A 19,223-nucleotide genomic window follows, 5' to 3' on the forward strand; every position below is an offset into this window, starting at 1 on the left:
GGACTTAAATGTAATCCAGAAAAATATTCCATTTACCACGGTGTAAAACCATTGCTTGTAGTAACCAAGCTGTTATTCCAATGTTCACTGTAAGATGCAAATAGCTCTGTAAACAGGTCTACCTTATCTACTTAAGTATTTTAATACATTACTTTTCTCAGAAAATGATCTTTCACAGAATTTGTTTTTGATACATATACTCTGTAAGCATGGAAAGTTCTATAACAATTAGTATCTTGTCATATGATGTGTGTTGATGTAAGCCATATAACATCTACATTAATAAAATTTCCATTGACATTAATAGATGAGCTCCTTATTGTCAGGGTGACTATGCAATAATTTCATCTCCCATGAAGGGCAAAGAACAGAAATAAAGAAAACATGGGCATAAGCCTACAAAAGTTTCCACTAAGTACTTGGTTACCTTTAGCTACAAATGGTCTCAAAATCTAGTTATTATGTTTATCGGAGTTTCTCTCTCATTCAAATCATTTATCTTTTTAACCAAATAAATACACAAATTCTCTGGCCAAATAGCAATAAGAGTTTTGTTATTACTATTACTTTTTATTTTGTTTTATTTTTGAAAAATGCAGTTCTATTTATTAATTCATTGTCTAAAAGAAAATAAAAACATATTGAGAAGAAACTTTAATACTACATTTTATCATTTAAAAATTATTATTTTTTTTTCTCTAACCATGAATAACAGCACCAGTTAATCTTGGAAAATTCTCCCTTTGGCCTGGAAATAACCATGTGAATACTCTCTTTTGCAAGGCAAGAATGTACTCATTTTAGCAAGAGCATGTACATTAGGCCACACCGATGACACAGAAAAGATTCCATCAACGTATGCCTCCATGTTACTCCTCACTAAAGAACTTGGCTGTTTCAGGAATGCAATAGTACAAATCTGCCAAGAAGGGCAAGGGTTTCACAGCTACACTTCTTCGTAATGAAATTTTATTGAATAAGAAATTCTTTGAATGAATTGGGTCACAGTGATCAAGGCGAATGAAAGCTAAGGGGAAATGTAGTGCCTGAGAAATAATTTGCCATAAAGGTGAGGGAGGATTGAGCCATTACGTGCCTCACTACAGTTAGATGAACAATGAAGAGTGATTATTTGGTCACAGAACGGCCACATATAGCTCACAGACCTGTTAGCTACGTATTAAGAAAAAAAAAATGAGTCTCTAAAAAGTATGTGCCCATGTGTGAATTGGAGGTACTGAAAAGTAAGACTTGGAGCTAAGCAGTTTTTGACATAAGGCCACCTTCACCATGTGTGACTTGGGAGTGACCTGCTTGGTTTTGTAAGCCGGTGTAGCTTGAATAAATGAGTAGCATATTGTACTATACCTTGAGCCCCACTGTTAGAGGCTGATGAGAGCAGGCAGCCAGCTTCACCTGCAGTGGTTAGTAGAACCTTTTCTTCAAAATGTCTCATGCCAGAAAGATACACCAGGCTTCTGCCTTGAAAAACTTAGTGAGCTGATCCAGAAGGCAGAAGCAAGCATCAGGTAAGTCAAAAGGATTATCAGGAACTGTTTCTGTATGACATGAAAAGTCTATCTCATCTTCTGTTTCCCATGTACCACTGCGAAACTGTATAAAAACTGAAGGTCTTTCAAATACATATTTTTAAACTCAAGAAAACATTGAATTTTCAGGTAGGAAATACAGTATCTCTTTCGAAAGGAAGCTGTCACTACTTTTTAGACAAAATTTGTGAGATCCAGAACCATAGAAGTTAAATATTCATTCTCTCAAAATATGTAGAACATATACTCTGTGCCAAGAAATATAAATGTGGTTAAATTCAAAAAAAAAAAAAAATATATATATATATATTTGTAGGAAGAAATGAAAAAAATTATAAGTCACTCTGATTTTATGTGAATTTACTATTCACAATCTTTCAATAGCATGTGATTTTAAAAGCTATTATTAACATATCCAGTCTGGTGTTCCAAATAAAGTAGACAACAACATGCAATTATTTCCACCATAGGTTGCCACTGTAATACTGTTTTTTGTAGAAGAAATTTAACAATGCATGTCAAAATTCTGAAAAATGATTGTGGAATCAGAATCTAAGAATTATTCTTAAAGTAATAATTAAGTATATGGACAATAATTTACATCTTTATCCCAGAGAATCATTTAAGACATAATAAATATCTAATAAAAGTTACTGTATAAACTGTTTTGGCAAAAACGTTATAATAATACACAAACACTAAAATTATATTTGATATTGACATATTATGTTACATATTAAATTATATCACACAAGTTAAAAACACATCATAAAAGAGAAAAGATGATATGATCACATCTACATATGTAGGAAACATAGGGTAGTGATTTTAATCTTATTTCTCTTGATATATTTATTTAAATACCTACATAATTAAAAGTTTGATTGTGTACTAAAATAATTATTCTTAACATCTATCTACAGAGAAAAAAAGTTATGAATAATGACAGTCTCGGAAGGGGATCTGATAAATTCTATTGTCTTTACTAGTAATGTTTAATGTCCTTAGTTTCCAGGCTCTGAAGTCAGGAGTGGTGCAGCAGGTGTGCTTGACAGACAAAGCATAATTGTCACTGAAAAAGAGAAAAAATAATTTTACGATAGATCTCTAAAGTCAAAATCTTCAAACTAAACATAGGTAATGTACATAATTTTAAAACACATAAGTAAATTTTAACAGCTGTTGTCAAGGAAATAACATTATGCAAGTATTGTGTGGACACATTCAAACTTTTCATATACTTAAAGCACTTAAAGTGAAACTTGAGTATTTTTTACAAATAAAAATGAAGTGTCAGTGAAAAGGTAATCGGATTTGACAATTAAAAATTCCAAACATATTAAATAGTTCTACAAACTAAGAGAAAATAGCCATTGTTGAAAATTCAAGCAGAACACATATAAAACTGAAATCAGAGGAACATTCTAATAGTGAAGATTTTAATGATTTGAGTTATATAATAAAAAGCAAAATATTTGATAATACAAAAATAAAGTTTTTGTAAGGAAATAAGGTACCATACTAATTGGATAGACCATAGTGCAATTAGGGGAATAAAAGAAAAATGCATGCATGAAATGAAGAGACATGTACAGAAAGTTTCTATAATTCATTTTAAAACACTCAAATAGAACAAAAAGAGAACAACATGATCTGCTTCTCGAGCTACCAAATTTCCAAAAGGAGCATAAACACATAAACAGCAATATTCATTTGAAGTCATGGAGAAGCAAAACAAAAGTGAAAAATATAGATACACACACGCATATATATGTGTATTTATGTGTGTGTATATATCACATATATTTTATAGATACACACATATATATTTTATATATACACATAGCACACACACACACATATATATATACATATGTGTATTTATATATATATATACATATATATATATATATATGTGTGTGTGTGTATATATATATATATATATATATATATATAAAAACACCAATCAAACTGTTTTCAGAAATGTATCATCCCGTGAAGAACTGTCTTTTGTGTTACTGGTAGAAGCATGAATTGCTGCAACCATTTTGGGAAAACCAAAATAAAAATGCACCACAGTCTTGAAATCCTATTAAAGTAAAAACAAAAACAAACAACAAGGCAGACTAGCTCAGGCCAAAAAATTCTACTCTTAAGGACTGTGTCCTATAGAAATGGAAGTACCAAGTGCTAGGATTAAAATAAATAATAAAAACATTACCTCAGTGGAAGCAGTTGAGCAACCCACGGTAAAAACATTTACTGAAGGTTGAAAAGATACAGCTTTTAGGTGGACAAAAAGAAAATTGCCTCCCAAAATCAGATATATAGAGAGATTTTCTAAATAATATAAAATTATAGCTAGATGCGGGAAAAATTTCTGGTGTTTCGTAAGTCTGTAGAATGACTATAAGTAACAATAATATATAGTTTGCAATAGCTACGAGAAGGATATTGGACATTCCCAACACAAAGAAATGATGAAAGTTTGAGATGATGGATATGCTATGCACCCTATCTAATCACTATACATTATGTGTATAGAAATCTCACCATGCAGCCCATAAATATATGTGATTATTATTTGTAAATTAAAAAACTAAAGCAACAAAAATCTAACTAGAGAACAATACATGCTAATATTATTTAATGTTAATATTTGAACCCCTTTACCAAATATCTTAAATTTCTACTGAAGTAGTATATTGATAAAACTTTTCAGTCTTTCATTGGTAACTGGGCATATATCCGTATCCGCTGGTCTACAATGTTGGCCTGTAGACCACTACAAAGCCTTTGAAAAATGCTGATTCTTGCCTTATAAATGCATTTCCCAAAACCTGAGTAAAGGGAACATATTATGTACCCTCTGGGATTTATTTAGTAATAAGTGAGTAGATTCAACATAATAAATCAACTTCAGCATTCTCATATCCTCAAACTTGAGGATACTTCCTTCTGTGGTACTCTAAGGATGTTCTAATATCTGAATTTTAATGGAGATTACTTTTGGGTTTAGATTTCAGTCAACCAACTGATTATTATAGCTGCTGCCAGCCGCTAGGTTAATAGATTGAACCCATTTTTTTGGTTTATTTAGCATTTTTCTGTCAATATTTTCAGCCTGATCCAACATTACATCCCTTTCACCCCAAGTTGGCACCCACAAGATTGTTTCTCTTGATTATTCTCAGACTTCTGTTTATTATTTTGTCGTTATTCGCATGTATGCTACCATCTCATGAATTCCAATACCTGACTTCCTTTGTGGGTCTGGCTGAAATGTGAGTCTAGTCATGTTTTGAGACAGTGAGACTGAGGGGTAGTTCTTAATGCGAATCAGCATTGCCTTACAAATCAACAGTTTGATTGAGGCTATTATAGGACTGTTAAGCAAAGGATTTGCCATTAAAATATAATGCAGATTTTAGAAAGCAACATTTTTTTACAATAGTGTACATCCATCTGACATCACTTATATCCAGATTAAAAGAAGCAAACAATACATAGATTATTTAGTAAAACTACCATGTAATAAAGGTACAGAAAAGTGTATGCAACTCAACAAACAAATTCAAACAGTGACTAACTCTGAAAGCAAGAACATGTGTGCAACCAGAGAGACTTCTTCAGGTAGCTTCAACAACACAGATAATGTTTTTTTTTCTTTATTTATATTCTAAGTGCGTAGATATTCACTGTAGTAATAGAATGCTTCATGGCTATTAAATTTAGCTTTACACATTAAAAATAATAATCTGTATGCATCACTAGTCAATTTGAGAAATAAACATGCAAATATATGAAATATTTGTCTCTTTCATCTATGATTTAATGAGAAATAAATAATAATAAATATCTGTTTATTATTATTACTGATAAATTATTATTTATCTGTAATAAATATTTCATAGAAAGACATACATCAGATGAAACTGACTTTTTCTTTATTTCAATTTGTCCAAATTGTTGCAAAACATTTTATCATTGTAAATAATAATAAATATCTGTTTATTATTATTATTACAGATAAATAATAATTTATCTGTAATAAATATCTCATAGAAATTTATCTGTAATATATATCTCATAGAAAGACACACACCAAATTAAACTGACTTTCTCTTTATTTCAACTTGTCCAAATTGTTGCAAAACATTTTATCATTGTAAAACAAATCAAATAAGTAAAATTTAAGGTAAAATTATATGACTACTAGAAGCAGATTTAATTATTTAATTTCTGGAAGACTAAGTTAGATATGTAAGAAAATGTGAAAAACATGTACTGGATTGGTTGGGTATTATGGTTAGGGCAAAGAAAGTAAACAAGCGTAACTCCATTCTAATCAGGAATAAAGTACCAGACAACTCTCAACAGACGGGCATTCTACAAAGCACCTGACCAATCTGTTTCAAAACTGTCAAAGTCAACAAAAATGCGAAAAATGTGAGAAACTGTCAAGAGGAGAGGAGCCTAATGAGACATGACAACTCAAAATAATGTCATACCCTAGGTAGAACCCTGGAACAGAAAAGGACTATAGGTAAAAACCAAAGAAACCTGAATAAAATGTGGTTAGTCAATAATAAGCGTTAACTTTTGTTCATTAATTAGAATGAAGATACCATGATGATGTAAGATGTTAATAATAGAGAAAAAAAGGTAGGGAATTGGGTGTATTAGAACTGTCTGTACTTGCTTCATAATTATTCTGCATATCAAAAACAATTGTAAAAAATAAAATTTACTTAAAATTTTTATTAAGAAGTCATTCAAAACATTGTCATGGAAGTAATATGGTCATTAGGCTGTATGATCCAAGTGATTAAAATTTAAATATGCCTATATAACTTTAGGAGAAAATATACCCAATATTATCATTTAATGCATTTTGTTTAAAATTAGTCAAAATTGGCCGGGCGCGGTGGTTCAGGCCTGTAATCCCAGCGCTTTGGGAGACCGAGGCGGGTGGATCACGAGGTCAAGAGATCAAGACCATCCTGGTCAACATGGTGAAACCCCGTCTCTACTAAAAATACAAAAAATTAGCTGGGCATGGTGGCGCATGCCTATAATCCCAGCTCAGGAGATTGAGGCAGGAGAATTGCCTGAACCCAGGAGGCGGAGGTTGCGGTGAGCCGAGATCGCGCCATTGCACTCCAGCCTGGGTAACAAGAGCGAAACTCCATTTAAAAAAAAAAAAAAATTAGTCAAAATTGTAATTTCTAAGAAAACTATTACCCACAGAATTTTAAGAGATGAATTAATAAAAATCCAGGATGACTAATTACTGTAGAAATACTATTAGAATCTGAATATTTTTTTCAGGGGGAATATATATACATTTTGTAAATGTGGTAGAGGAATGGACCAGTAAGTGCCATTTATGTTTTTACCTGTTCAATCCAATATAAATTGATTATTTTCAATTCAGCAATTCAACATAAGTAGGAGAATAATCGGAACATTTCTTCTAATTAGACATTTTATACAGATTACAATATTTACAGTAAAATTAGAGGCATCTTAAACATGTTAGTAATAGCATAAAGATATTTTCAGTTCATAATATCATTAACATCTTTGAAACAATTAGTAAGTTATTTAATGTGCTAAGGTATTTCTTCACTATCCATCAGCAAATAACATTGTCTGCTGTGGTGAACATCCAAAATATTAAACCTAGTATAAAATATTAATGTTTTAAGAGAAGGAATATAATTATTGATTTTTATAAAGATGAAATCAGTACTGTGTTATTTCATATAATGTAGTAATAATGAATATCAAGATATTCAACTCAATTTTTTATTAGCTCTCCACTTCTTATTAAAGTAGAATTTTTATTCAAAGATTTTATCATATTTATTTTGATGTCTTAAATGTCCCCGAGTCCATTAGAAAACTCTCTTTTTTAATTTGCTCAAAAGGAACATCATCCTGTGTCCTTGAAGAAGAAATCACACTGCTGTTACATCCTGATAACTATGGTTTGGGCTTGTACTGGGGCAATGATATGTAAATGATGTGTTGTTTCAAAGTGTCTGCAAAGCGTTTTGGAGGAAGATAAGCTTGAAGTCAAAGGTTAAATATGAAATTGAACTGAATGATCTCAGAGAAAACTGAAGTGCTGACAACAGCAGCACAACTCAATCCTTGGGTTGACCTCAGCAGCCTAGGCAGCCTGCAGCCCTATAATGATCTAAGCAAATTAAAAAGAAATAAAAATATGCTAACGTTTTAGCAATAAGCTCTTAAGCAAAATCATATGAAGTATCGCATCTTATAAAAGAATCCTGAGATACATAATATCTTTCTATGTGGGTTAAACTCAAGGATGTTCCCTGCATTTGCCTGTGGATTAGGTAACCGATATTTTATATCATTGCCAGATAAAACAATAGTTGTCCATGTGTTAGTGCATGTTTTTGTGGGGCCTCTCTCTATGTATTTTAACACAAATACATATTATATTCAGATATACAATTTCTTAGATAATCAGAAAAATTCTCTATAAAGAAAGTAAAAAGTTTTGAAAAAATAATGTGTAATTGTCTACCTATGTGCATATTAACAAGGGTAAACGTCATTTCCCAAAACCTGAATAATCATAGCAGAATTTCAAAAACTAGATTTTTAATGATTAAAAATATGTAGTCCTGGCTGCCAGGGAACTTACATTTATTTGCATGAAGTCAATTGACAGTTACTTACAAGGCACACTTACGTGTATTAATCTTAGGACATCATAGACCACTGTATGAAAGTAATCAATATGTAGAAAATAGTCTGGAAGCTGAATTACACACTAGTTCCTGGTTCTTTTACCTCCAGATAAGGCAACATGAAGGAGGCACAGTGTAATGTTACACAAATTATATCAAACCTGGCATATGGAGAAATATTCCAGAACCCCTTGAAACAAAGGGATTAATATATAAATGGAAAGACGTACTTTACCACGCTTTAACTATTTATGGTAAATCCTTTCCCACCACCTATAGAAACCTATGAATATAAAGTGGTATTTTTCTGAGAGTAGAACAAAACTGCACTATCAGCTGAGAAAATAAAGATGTTAAGAATAGAACTGGTTTTTAAAAAAAAAAAAAAAGGAAAAAAGAAAACAGAAAATGTGAGGCGTGTGAGATCTTTGGGTCCAAAGAAATGGATGAAATAGAGGGCATACTGAATTCACTGTAACAGTACTGAGATTTTGTTGAAAGTGAATACGAGTACAATTGAATCCTCTGCATTTCCTAATTGAGTTACGATTTGGGAGAGGAATTAATTATTTGTACCTATAGCTTAGATGGATTGATACATTTATCATTTGTAACATTTTCAAAAAGTTATAGTTATGTTAAAATTAATTGTTTCCTGGTCGTTAGCCGATTTTGCTGATTCTATACAGTTTATACAATTCAAGTTAAATATGTGTATATTCTGTGTTCTTTTTGGAGCTTTTGTTTTTGATATTTCTCTCATATTGAAACTCCTCTCTAATGGGAATATAACAATTTTCTGCTGGTCTCCAAGGTGGCTGTTTCCACTCTTTATCAATCAAGTCCTTAATTCAAAACCCTACAAATGGCCAACAGGTGTATGAAAAAATACTCAACATCTCTAATCAGCAATGCAATGAAAATTAAAACTACAATGAGATATCCCCTCAAATATGTTAGGGTCACAATTATTTTTTTTTATTATACTTTAAATTCCAGGATACATGTGCAGATGATGCAGGATTGTTACATAGGTATACACATGCCATGGTGGTTTGCTGCATCCATCCCCCCATCACCTACATTAGGCATTTCTCCTAATACTATCCTTCCCAATCCCCCAACCCCCTGCTATCCCTCCCCTAGCCCCTACATTCCCCCAAAAGTCCCCAGTGTGTGATGTTCCCCTCCCTGTGTGGATGTGTTCTCATTGTTCAACACTCACTTATGAGTGAGAACATGAGGTGTTTGGTTTTCTGTTCTCGTGTCTGTTTGCTCAGAATGATGGTTTCCAGCTTCATTTATGTCCCTGCAAAGGACATGAACTCATCCTTTTTTATAGCTGCATAATATTTCATGGTGTATATGTGTCACATTTTCTTTATTCAGTCTATTCATGATGAGCATCTGGGTTGTTTCCAAGCCTTTGCTATTGTACACAGTGCCACAATGAACACATCTGTGCATGGGTCTTTATAATAGAATGATTTATAATACTTTGAGCATATACTCAGTAATAGGATTTCTGGGTCAAATGGTATTTCTAGTTCTAGATCTTTGAGGAATTGCCACACCATCTTCCACAATAGTTGAACTAACTTTCTCTCCCACCAACAGTGTAAAAGTGTTCCTATTTCTCCACATCCTCTCCAGCATCTGTTGTCTCCAGATTTTTTAATGACCACCATTCTAACTGGTGTGAGATGGTGTCTCAATGTGGTTTTGATTTGCATTTCTCTAATGACCAGTAATGATGTGTACTTTTTCATATGTTTGTTGGCTGCATAAATGTCTTCTTTTGAAAATTGTCTTTTCATATCCTTTGCCCACATTTTGATGGGGTTGTTTGTCTTCTTCTTGCAAATTTATTTTAGTTCTTAGTAGATTCTGGGTATTAGCCCTTTGTCTAATGAGTAAATAGCAAATATTTTTTTCTCATTCTGTTGGTTGCCAGTTCACTCTGATGATTGTTTCTTTTGTTATGTGGTAGTTCTTAAGTTTAATTAGATCACATTTGAATATTTTGGCTGTTGTTGCCATGGCTTTTGGTGTTTTAGTCATGAAATTCTTGCCTGTGCCTATGTCTTGAATGGTTTTGCCTAGGTTTTCTTCTAGAGTTTTTATGATGTTAGTTCTTATGTTTAAGTCTTTAATCCATCTGGAGTTAATTTTGTATAAGGTGTCAGGAAGGGGTCCAGTTTCTGCTTTCTGCACATGGCTAGCCAGTTTTCCCATTATCATTTATTAAACAGGGAATCCTTTCCCCATTGATTATTTTTGTCAGGTTTGTCAAGGATCAGATGGTTGTAGATATATGGCATTACTTATGAGGCCTCTGTTCTATTGTATATCTCTCTTTTGGTACCAGTACCATGCTGTTTTGATTACTGTAGCCTTGTAGCATAGTTTGAGGTCATGTAGCATGATGCCTCCAGCTTTGTGCTTTTTGCTTAGGACCGTCTTGCCTATGTGGAATCTTTTCTGGTTTCATATTAAGTTTAAGGTGGTTTTTGCAGTTCTGTGAAGATCAATTGTAGCTTGATGGGGTTGGCATGGAATCTCTAAATTACTTTGGGTGGTAGGGCCATTTTCACGATATTGATTCTTCCTAACCATGAGCATGGAATGTTTTTGTATCTATTTTTGCCCTCTCTTATTTCATTGAGCAGTGGTTTGTAGTTCTCCGGGAAGAGGTCCCCACGTCCCTTGTTAGTTGTATCCCTAGGTATCTTAATCCCTTTGTAGCAATTGTGAAAGGGAGTTTGCTCATGATTTGGTTCTCTATTTGTCTGTTATTGGTGCACAGGAATGCTTGTGATTTTTGCACATTGATTTTGTATCCTGAGACTTTGCTGAAGTTGCTTATCAGCTTAAGGAGATTTGGGGCATAGACAATGGGGTCTTCTAAATATACAATCATGTTGTCTGCAAATAGATACAATTTGATTTTCTCTTTTCCTAAGTGAATACCCTTTATTTCTTTTTCTTGCTTGATTGTTCTGGCTAGAATTTTCACTACTATGTTGAATAGGGGTGGTGAGAGAGGGCACCCTTGTCTTTAAATGTGTCCCAGAGAATCTGGTACATTGTGTCTTCATTCTCATTGGTTTCCAAGAACATCTTTATTTCTGCCTTCATTTCATTATTTATCCAGTAGCCATTCAGGAGCAGGTTGTTTAGTTTCCATTAGTCATGCAGTTTTAAATGAGTTTCTTAATCCTGAGTTCTAATTTGATTGCAGTGTGATCTTAGAGACTGTTATGATATACAATCTTTTGCATTTGCTGAGGAGTGATTTACTTCCAATTATGTGGTCAATTTTAGAGTAAGTGAGATGTGGTGCTGAGAAGAATGTATATTTCTGTGGATTTGGGATGGAGAGTTCTGTAGATGTCTATTATGTCCCCATGGTCTAGATCTGAGTTCAAGTCTTGCATATCCTTGTTAATATTCTGTCTTTTTGATCTGTCTAATATTCACATTGGAGTGTTAAAGTTTCCCACTATTATTGTGTGGGAGCCTAAGTCTCTTTGTTGGTCATTAAAAACTTGCTTTATGTATCTGGGAGCTACTGTATTGAGTGTATATATATTTAGCATAGTTAGCTTTTCTTGTTGCATTGATCCTTTTACCATTATGTAATGCCCCTCTTTGTTTCTCTTGACTTCTATTGGTTTAAAGTCCATTTTATCAGAAACTAGGATTGCAACTCCTGCTTTATTATTGCTCTCCATTTGCTTGGTAAATCTTCCTCCATCCCTTTATTTTGAGTCTGTGTGTGTCTTTGCATGTGAGATGGGTCTCCTGAATACAGAACACTGATGGGTCTTGACTCTTTATCCAATTTGCCAGTCTGTGTCTTTTGATTGGGACATTTAGCCCATTTACATTTAAGGTGAATATTGTTACATGTGAATTTTATCCTGCCATTTTGATACTAGCTGGTTGTTTTGCCAGTTAGTTGATGCATTTTCTTCATTGTGTCAATTGTCGTTACCATTTGGTATGTTTTTGCAGTAGCCAGTACTGGTTGTTCCTTTCCATGTTTAGTGCTTCCTTCAGGAGCTCTTGTAAGGCAGATCTGGTGGTGAGAAAATCTCTCAGCAATTACTTGTCTGTAAAGGATCTTATTTCTCATTCACTTATGAAGCTTAGTTTGGCTGGATATGAAATTCTGGGTTGAAAGTTATTTTCTTTAAGGATGCTGAATATTGGCCTCCACTCTCTTCTGGCCTGTAGGGTTTGTGTGGAGAGATCCACTGTGAATCTGATGGGCTTCCGTTTGTGGGTAACTCAGTCTTTCTCTCTGGCTTCCCTTAGCATTTTTTCCTTCATTTCAACCCTGGTGAATCTGATGATTACGTGCCTTGGCATTGCTCTTCCTGAGGCATATCATTGTGGTGTTCTCTGTATTTCCAGGATTTGAATGTTGGCCTGCCTTGCTAGGTTCGGAAAGTTCTCCCGGATAATATCCTGAAGAGTGTTTTCCAGCTTGGATTCATTCTCTCCATCACATTCAGGTACACCATTCAAGAGTAGATTAGGTCTTTTCACATAATCCCATATTTCTTGGAGGCTTTGTTTTGGTTTTTTTTCACTCTTTTTTCTCTAATCTTGCCTTCTTGCTTTGTTTCATTGAGTTGATCTTCAATCTCTGATATCCTTTCTTCTGCTTGATCGATTTGGCCATTGAAACTTGTGTATGCTTAGTGGAGTTATCACGCTGTGTTTTTCAGCTCCATCAAGTCATTTATGTTCTTCTCTAAGCTGGTTATTTTAGTGAACATTTCATCTAACCTTTTTTCAAGGTTCTTAGTTTCTTTGCATTGTATTGGAATATGTTCCTTTAGCTCAGAGAAGTTTGTTATTACCCACCTTCTGAAATTTGCTTCTTTCAATTCATTAAACTCATTCTCCATCCAATTGTGTTCCCTTCCTGGTGAGGAGTTGTGATTCCTTGGAGGAGGAGAGGCCTTCTGGTTTTTAGTGATTTCAGCCTTTTGCCTACGTTTTGTCTCATCCTAGTGGATTTATCTACCTTTGGTCTTTGAAGTTGTTGGCTTTCAGATGGAGTCTCTGAGTAGATGTCATTTCTGTTGATGTTGAAGCTATTTCTTTCGGTTTTCTAGTTTTCCGTCTAACAGTCAGGTCCCTGTCCTGCAAGACTGTTGGAGGTACACTCCAGACACTGCTTGCCTGGGAATCACTGCAAGGGCTGCAGAACAGCAAGGATTACTGCCTGTTCCTTCCCCTGGTAGCTTCATCCCAGAAGGGTACCCACCAGATATCAGCCAGCATTCTCCTGTATGAGGTATCTCTTTGGATATATGGCAGTCAGGGAGCCTCTTGAGGAGGCAGTCTGACCCTTATCAGAGCTCCAGTGCTGTGCTGGGAGCTCTGTTGTTCCCTTCAGAGGTGGTGGGCAGGGATGTTTAAGTCAGCTGCAGTGGAACTCACAACCACCCCTTTTCCCAAATACTCTGTCCTGGGAAGGTGGGGCTTTATGTATAAGTCCCTGACAGGCTGCTGCCTTTTTTCAGAGATGCACTGCCCAGCAAGGAGAAAATCTAGTCACAGTCTGCCTGCAGAGGCTTGCTGAGCTGCCACTGGCTCTGCCCAGCTGCTGTGTAAACTTCCTTGTGATTTTGTTTACACAGGCAAGGATAGAAATTCCTTGGTAATGGTGGACGCCCCTCCCCCCAGAGAGCTCCACTGTCCCATGTTGAGCTCAAAATGCTGTGCTGGCTGCAAAAATCTCAAGCCACTGAGTTTCAGTTTGCTGGTCTTTGTGGGGGTGGGACCCACCAAGCCAGATCAGTTGGCTCCCTGCCTTCAGCCCCCTTTTTTTCAGGGGAATGTGTGGTTCTGTCTCACAGGTGTTCCAGGCACCAGTTAAAACAGCCGCCCAGATTTGTGCTGGAAACCTGTGGTGCTGGTGTAGCTGGCCTCAAAGGGAATCTCCTGGTCTGTGGGCTGTAAAGACTATGGGAAATGCACAGTATCTGAGCCAGAGTGCTGGAGTGTCCATAAATGAGACATTTAGAGGTTTATATGGATATGCACACATAAATACAGAAATGGATAATATAAATATAAATAAATGTACATGATGTGTATGAAAGAGAAAGAAAAATGTCAGAAATAAAATGGAGAGAATTGTTATTATGCCAAGAAAAGGATATGCTCTTTACCCTGTCTTCTCTACCATGTGGTGCCTTTGGCCTTTCCTTTTTATGAGACAGAGTTTCAGTGTTGTTGCCCAGGCTGGAGTGCCATAGTGTGAGCTGCGCTCACTGCGACATCTGCCTCCCAGGTTCAACTGATTTTCCTGCCTTAGCCTCCAAGTAGCTGGGATTACAGGCATGTGCCACCACACCTGGCTATTTTGTATTTTTAGTAGAGACAGGGTTTCTCCATGGTGGTCAGGTTGGTCTCAAACTGCTGATCTTGGGTGATCCGCCTACCTCAGCCTCCCAATGTGCTGGGATTGCAGGTGTGAACCACCGCTCCCAGCTAATTTATTTCTGTTTAATAAGGTGTTTTATAAAGGGAATGGAGTGAACAAGCATTACAACATTGCAGCAGAGAATTGAAGCAGGGGAGAAACCTGTAGTGTGAATATTTGGGGCAAGGTTGTGAGTCCTCCATGAGCCTTGAGTATACTTGGGTTTGTGCCACTTTGCTACAAAAGTTGATTGCTAGAGAGGGGTTTCCAGCAGCATGGAACAGTAGGGCTAGGCAACCTACCAGGACAGCTGAGAGGCAGTTTGAGAAAATGTACCAGAAAGCATCTCTCACATCAGGGAACTAGAAAGTATGGAAGCTTCTTTAGGGTTCCTATAGAACCTACTCATAGGGAGGATGTAAGTGCCCCAAAGTAAATAGGAGGCATCTACACATTTAGCCTGTGTAACTCATCTCAAAGGCCAAAGCCCAAGTGGAGGAAAGAAAACCAAAAGATAATGGCAAATTGTTAGAAAAAGATTCACCAAAACACACAGACACACACACACACCTGTATTTGTTGAGGTTCTCCAGAGGGGCAGAACCAATAGAATATAAGAATATACAAAAGGGAGATTATTAGGGAGAATTGTCTCACATGGTTACAACACAAAGTCTCACAATAGACCATCTGCAAGTTGAGGAAAGAGAGAAGCCAGTAGTTCTCAGACCAAGTTTGAAAGCCTGAAAACCAGGAAAACTGACAGTGCAGCCTTCAGTCTGTGGTGAAAGGCCAGAGAGCCCGGGGGAAACCACTCATGTAAGTCCCAGAGTCCAAAGGCCAAAGAAGCTGGATTCTGATGTCCAAGGTCAGCAGGAGCAAAAGCAATCATCAGGCACAGAAAGAAGAAAGAGACAGCCAGAAGACTTAGCAAAGCAGAGTGATCCCAGTTTTCTCCACCTGCTTGTTCTAGCAATGCTGGCAGCTGATTGGATGCCGTCCACCCACACTGAAGTTGAGTCTTCCTCTCCCAGTCCACCAACTCAAATGTCAGTCTCTGGCAACATCCTCATAAACATACCCAGAAACAATGTGTTACAGGCCATCTGGATCTCTACAATCCAATGAAGTTGATGCCTAATATTATTCATCGCAAAACCCCTGTGTCATGAACATACACATACATCACTACAAAGAAACTAGGGACACTATCTAAAGTTCAACTGAGTGGAGAAAAGCTGAGCGTAAGTAATTGCTTCTTTTAGGTAGCAAATGGAATTAGAATTTGTGAGTAATCATTATGTCTCCACATTTTAAAATCTGTTCAAACTCTGAAGAGCTGGTTTATGGAGGGTGTGATGAATGGTGATGAAATGAGACCACTTCATCATCTTTTCTAAATACAGACAAAACCAGCTCACTGTGCAAACCACAATAGTTAAGCAATCCCCCGCTCCACTAATGAGACTGCTGCTCATTTACCCATTATAGCTTTAGATTATCTTTATTTCACAGTGGTAATGTTCTTAGAAACTCTATCATTGCTCTTTGTAAACCTACTAGTTAACTGGTTGTGTCTCCATAGAGAGTGAGAAAAAGTCTAGGTTACATGTAGTATTTCTACATCTTTCTTTGCCATACAATTCCGTGAGAGAGCCACTGTTTTCACACTCTGGCTTCAATCCCTCACCTCTCCTGAAATCCATGTCGCCCCAGCCTCCTAATAAACTCAAAATACCTCACTTGTAATAAATACATTTCACAAAGTTGGTCAGTCGAATAATGTTTGGAATCAATAAGTGGATAGGGAGGTAGGAGAAACACAAGAAGCCCAAAGATTTCATGTGCCAGATTGGAAAAAGTCAGTCTCTGACTTGAAAATAAAGTTTGTTTTTTTTTTTTTTTTTCTGAGAGTTGTTTATTGTTCAATCACTTGGAAGGTCTGAAGAATTTTAGATTGTGTTGGTTATGGAACTGGAGGTAGGGAGTGCTGAAGTCAGTTTGTTTAAGAGGGGTGAGAAGAAGAGGTGCGGGCTGAAGTATTGCAAGAGTCACAGTGGGCAATGTTTAGTGTTTTAGGATCTTTCATGGTAAATAAGCTACAAGGCCAACCTGTAGCTATCGCTGTCAGTGTCTCTCTCTGGCCCTTTCTAAAGCAGTGCTTGAGGTATGATGGCTTGGTTTTCTTTTGGCTTCTTTCTTGCTTTTAGCTGATGATCTTCTAAAGACAAAATGAGTAACACAAATAAACATTACTATAAAGATAACCCGTAATTTATCTCTTGTCTATAACCCTGCCAGGTAGTCATTCTTGTGATCATTTCTTCCATGTTGGGATACAACCACATTCTGTCTCCTTAAATGTCTCTCATATTTTCTTGTTCATTTGTTTTGTGTTGTTTTTGTGCTCAACAAGCATCTCCATTATGACATCCTCAGAGCCAGAGTAGGCAGTAGAAGCCAGCTGAGGATGTCTTCTTTTCTCATTGTCAACTCTTAAAAGTTGAAATTTTATGTAAATATTTATTGAAAAGTTTAATCTCTCTGTTTCTTTTCTTCCTTTGTTTTTTAGTACAGATTTAGAAAATTACAGAAGCTTCAGACATGTTGGTCTTTGTTGATTCCCAAATCTTTAAAGGCTTGATATGTGATTCCCTATTTTTTTATAATGTTGAATGGGGATTTGTAGACATTTTCTTGAGTTCCTGCTGCAAAGAAAATAGAACATAATCTAGATGTTCCGTTCAGCCAATTATTTACAGAACCATTTTGCCTTAGTTACTTCTTATACGTTTTCAAAATTCTGTAAACATTTATAAAAACTCTGATTTCTTTGAAATAGTATAATCAGATACAACTCCCTATTTATTATATATGTAGTCAAATACTCTATCTTCTCACATACACACAAACACACACAAAACTACTTATGTAAAGGTAAAATAAATATTTCAATAATCTATTCAATAATAGAGTAAATATTAAAGTAAATATCTAAATACAATTGCAAAAAAAAAAAGCAAAAGCAAAATGTGATTAGTCATAGTATACTTGTACACCGCAATCAAATAAAATAGGTTAGTTTTAAATCAGATACACAGAGTACTAGCAACTCAGCTTTTTTCTAATGTTATTAATATTGAATTTCAGCAACATAGTTTAATATTACAAAGCTGCACACTTTGATTAGTAATTTATAAAGCAAAGTATGTTAGTTTTTGTGTCTTAAACATACAGTTACAGAAACATGACTCATTTCTAGTTTCAATTCTATACTATAAATTATCCTTTGCCAAAGGTTTCTCATTTTTTTCTCAGCAGTGTAAGGTATTCATTTTAATTTAGAAGTTGTTGAGGGCCTAATTATTTTTCTTCTTCTCTTTTGTAAAGCATAAAATATCACCTAAATACCCTAGGCAACATAGCAAAACCTCATCTCTACAAAAATTAAAAAATTAGTGAGGCATGGGCACATGCTGTTTTTCCCAGCTACTCAGGGGTCTGAGATGGAAGAGTTGCTTGAGCCAAGGAGGTCAAGGCTTCAGTGAGCTGTGATCCCTGCTGCACTCCAGCCTGAGTGATAGAGTGATATCTTGTCTCTCAAAAGAATTATTTGAAAATTGCCTTGAAAATTTGAGTTGAAAACGTTAATATTTTAACAGGTATGAAGTATAAATAGCAGCAGTATGTTAAAAGTTTCAAAGAAACTCAGAAATATCACTTTCATATATTAATGCATGAACTCTAAACATAATCTTGTCGTATAATTGTTTGCACCTATATAAATAGCATAATAAATGATGTTAAGAAACTGAAATCAAATGAAAACAGTACCTTTGAATTTTATTAATTAGCAATAATTAATCAAAAAGGAGAGTAGACTCTTTAAGGTATACCTTTATCTGTATCAAATAAAAAATATCACCTCCAAAAAATTGAAGATTTTTAAGGACATTAATTATAGTGCATTCAAATAGTTTAATAGTTTAAGCTGACCAGATTTATTGCACAGTTTACACAATGGTTTAAAAATTCCCCAATAATTAAATGCCAAAATATAAAGCCACAAAACTGGTAACATTAACTTTATATCATACTTCATTCCAGAAGGAAATGGTCTGGTCTCAAGGATAGTTGTTTACAAATTATCCCTTTAAAAATAATGTAAAAAAATTTGATTTGTGTTTATTTATTTGTAAATGCTAACTTTATATAGATTCTAACTTCTGACCTAAATAATTTTCTTCGCATAATAAACTTTTATATGAAATAATACTTTTGTTTTCTTTCATTCAGTCAATTATAATAATTTTTCTGGGAGATAGTAGAGTGCAACATGTGTGAAAATCTTACAGTTAAATTGGATCAAATCAGGCAGTATAGATTTCCTAGATCATAAAATCTATAAAAATCAGAAGCAATGGATTTAATTCCAAAGTAGTTCATTTAAAGATCTATTTGTGTTTGACATTAAAACAAATATTAAATAAACATAATAAA

The 19,223-nt window shown here is 35.0% G+C and overlaps 1 long non-coding RNA gene across 1 annotated transcript; it reads right to left on the reverse strand.

Moving 5' to 3' along the window:
• Positions 1–1,889: 1,889 nt before the first annotated feature.
• On the reverse strand, positions 1,890–17,429 carry LOC116552327. The gene is made up of 2 exons (XR_004269327.1): positions 16,284–17,429; positions 1,890–2,622 (listed from the first exon to the last, which is right to left on the reverse strand). It is a non-coding gene; the product is annotated as an uncharacterized LOC116552327 (long non-coding RNA).
• Between the last annotated feature and the right edge of the window lie 1,794 nt (positions 17,430–19,223).

The sequence above is a fragment of the Sapajus apella genome, unplaced genomic scaffold, assembly GCF_009761245.1.
Source record: "Sapajus apella isolate SASKATOON/1434 unplaced genomic scaffold, GSC_monkey_1.0 scaffold11, whole genome shotgun sequence".
In the NCBI taxonomy this organism is placed as follows: domain Eukaryota; kingdom Metazoa; phylum Chordata; class Mammalia; order Primates; family Cebidae; genus Sapajus; species Sapajus apella.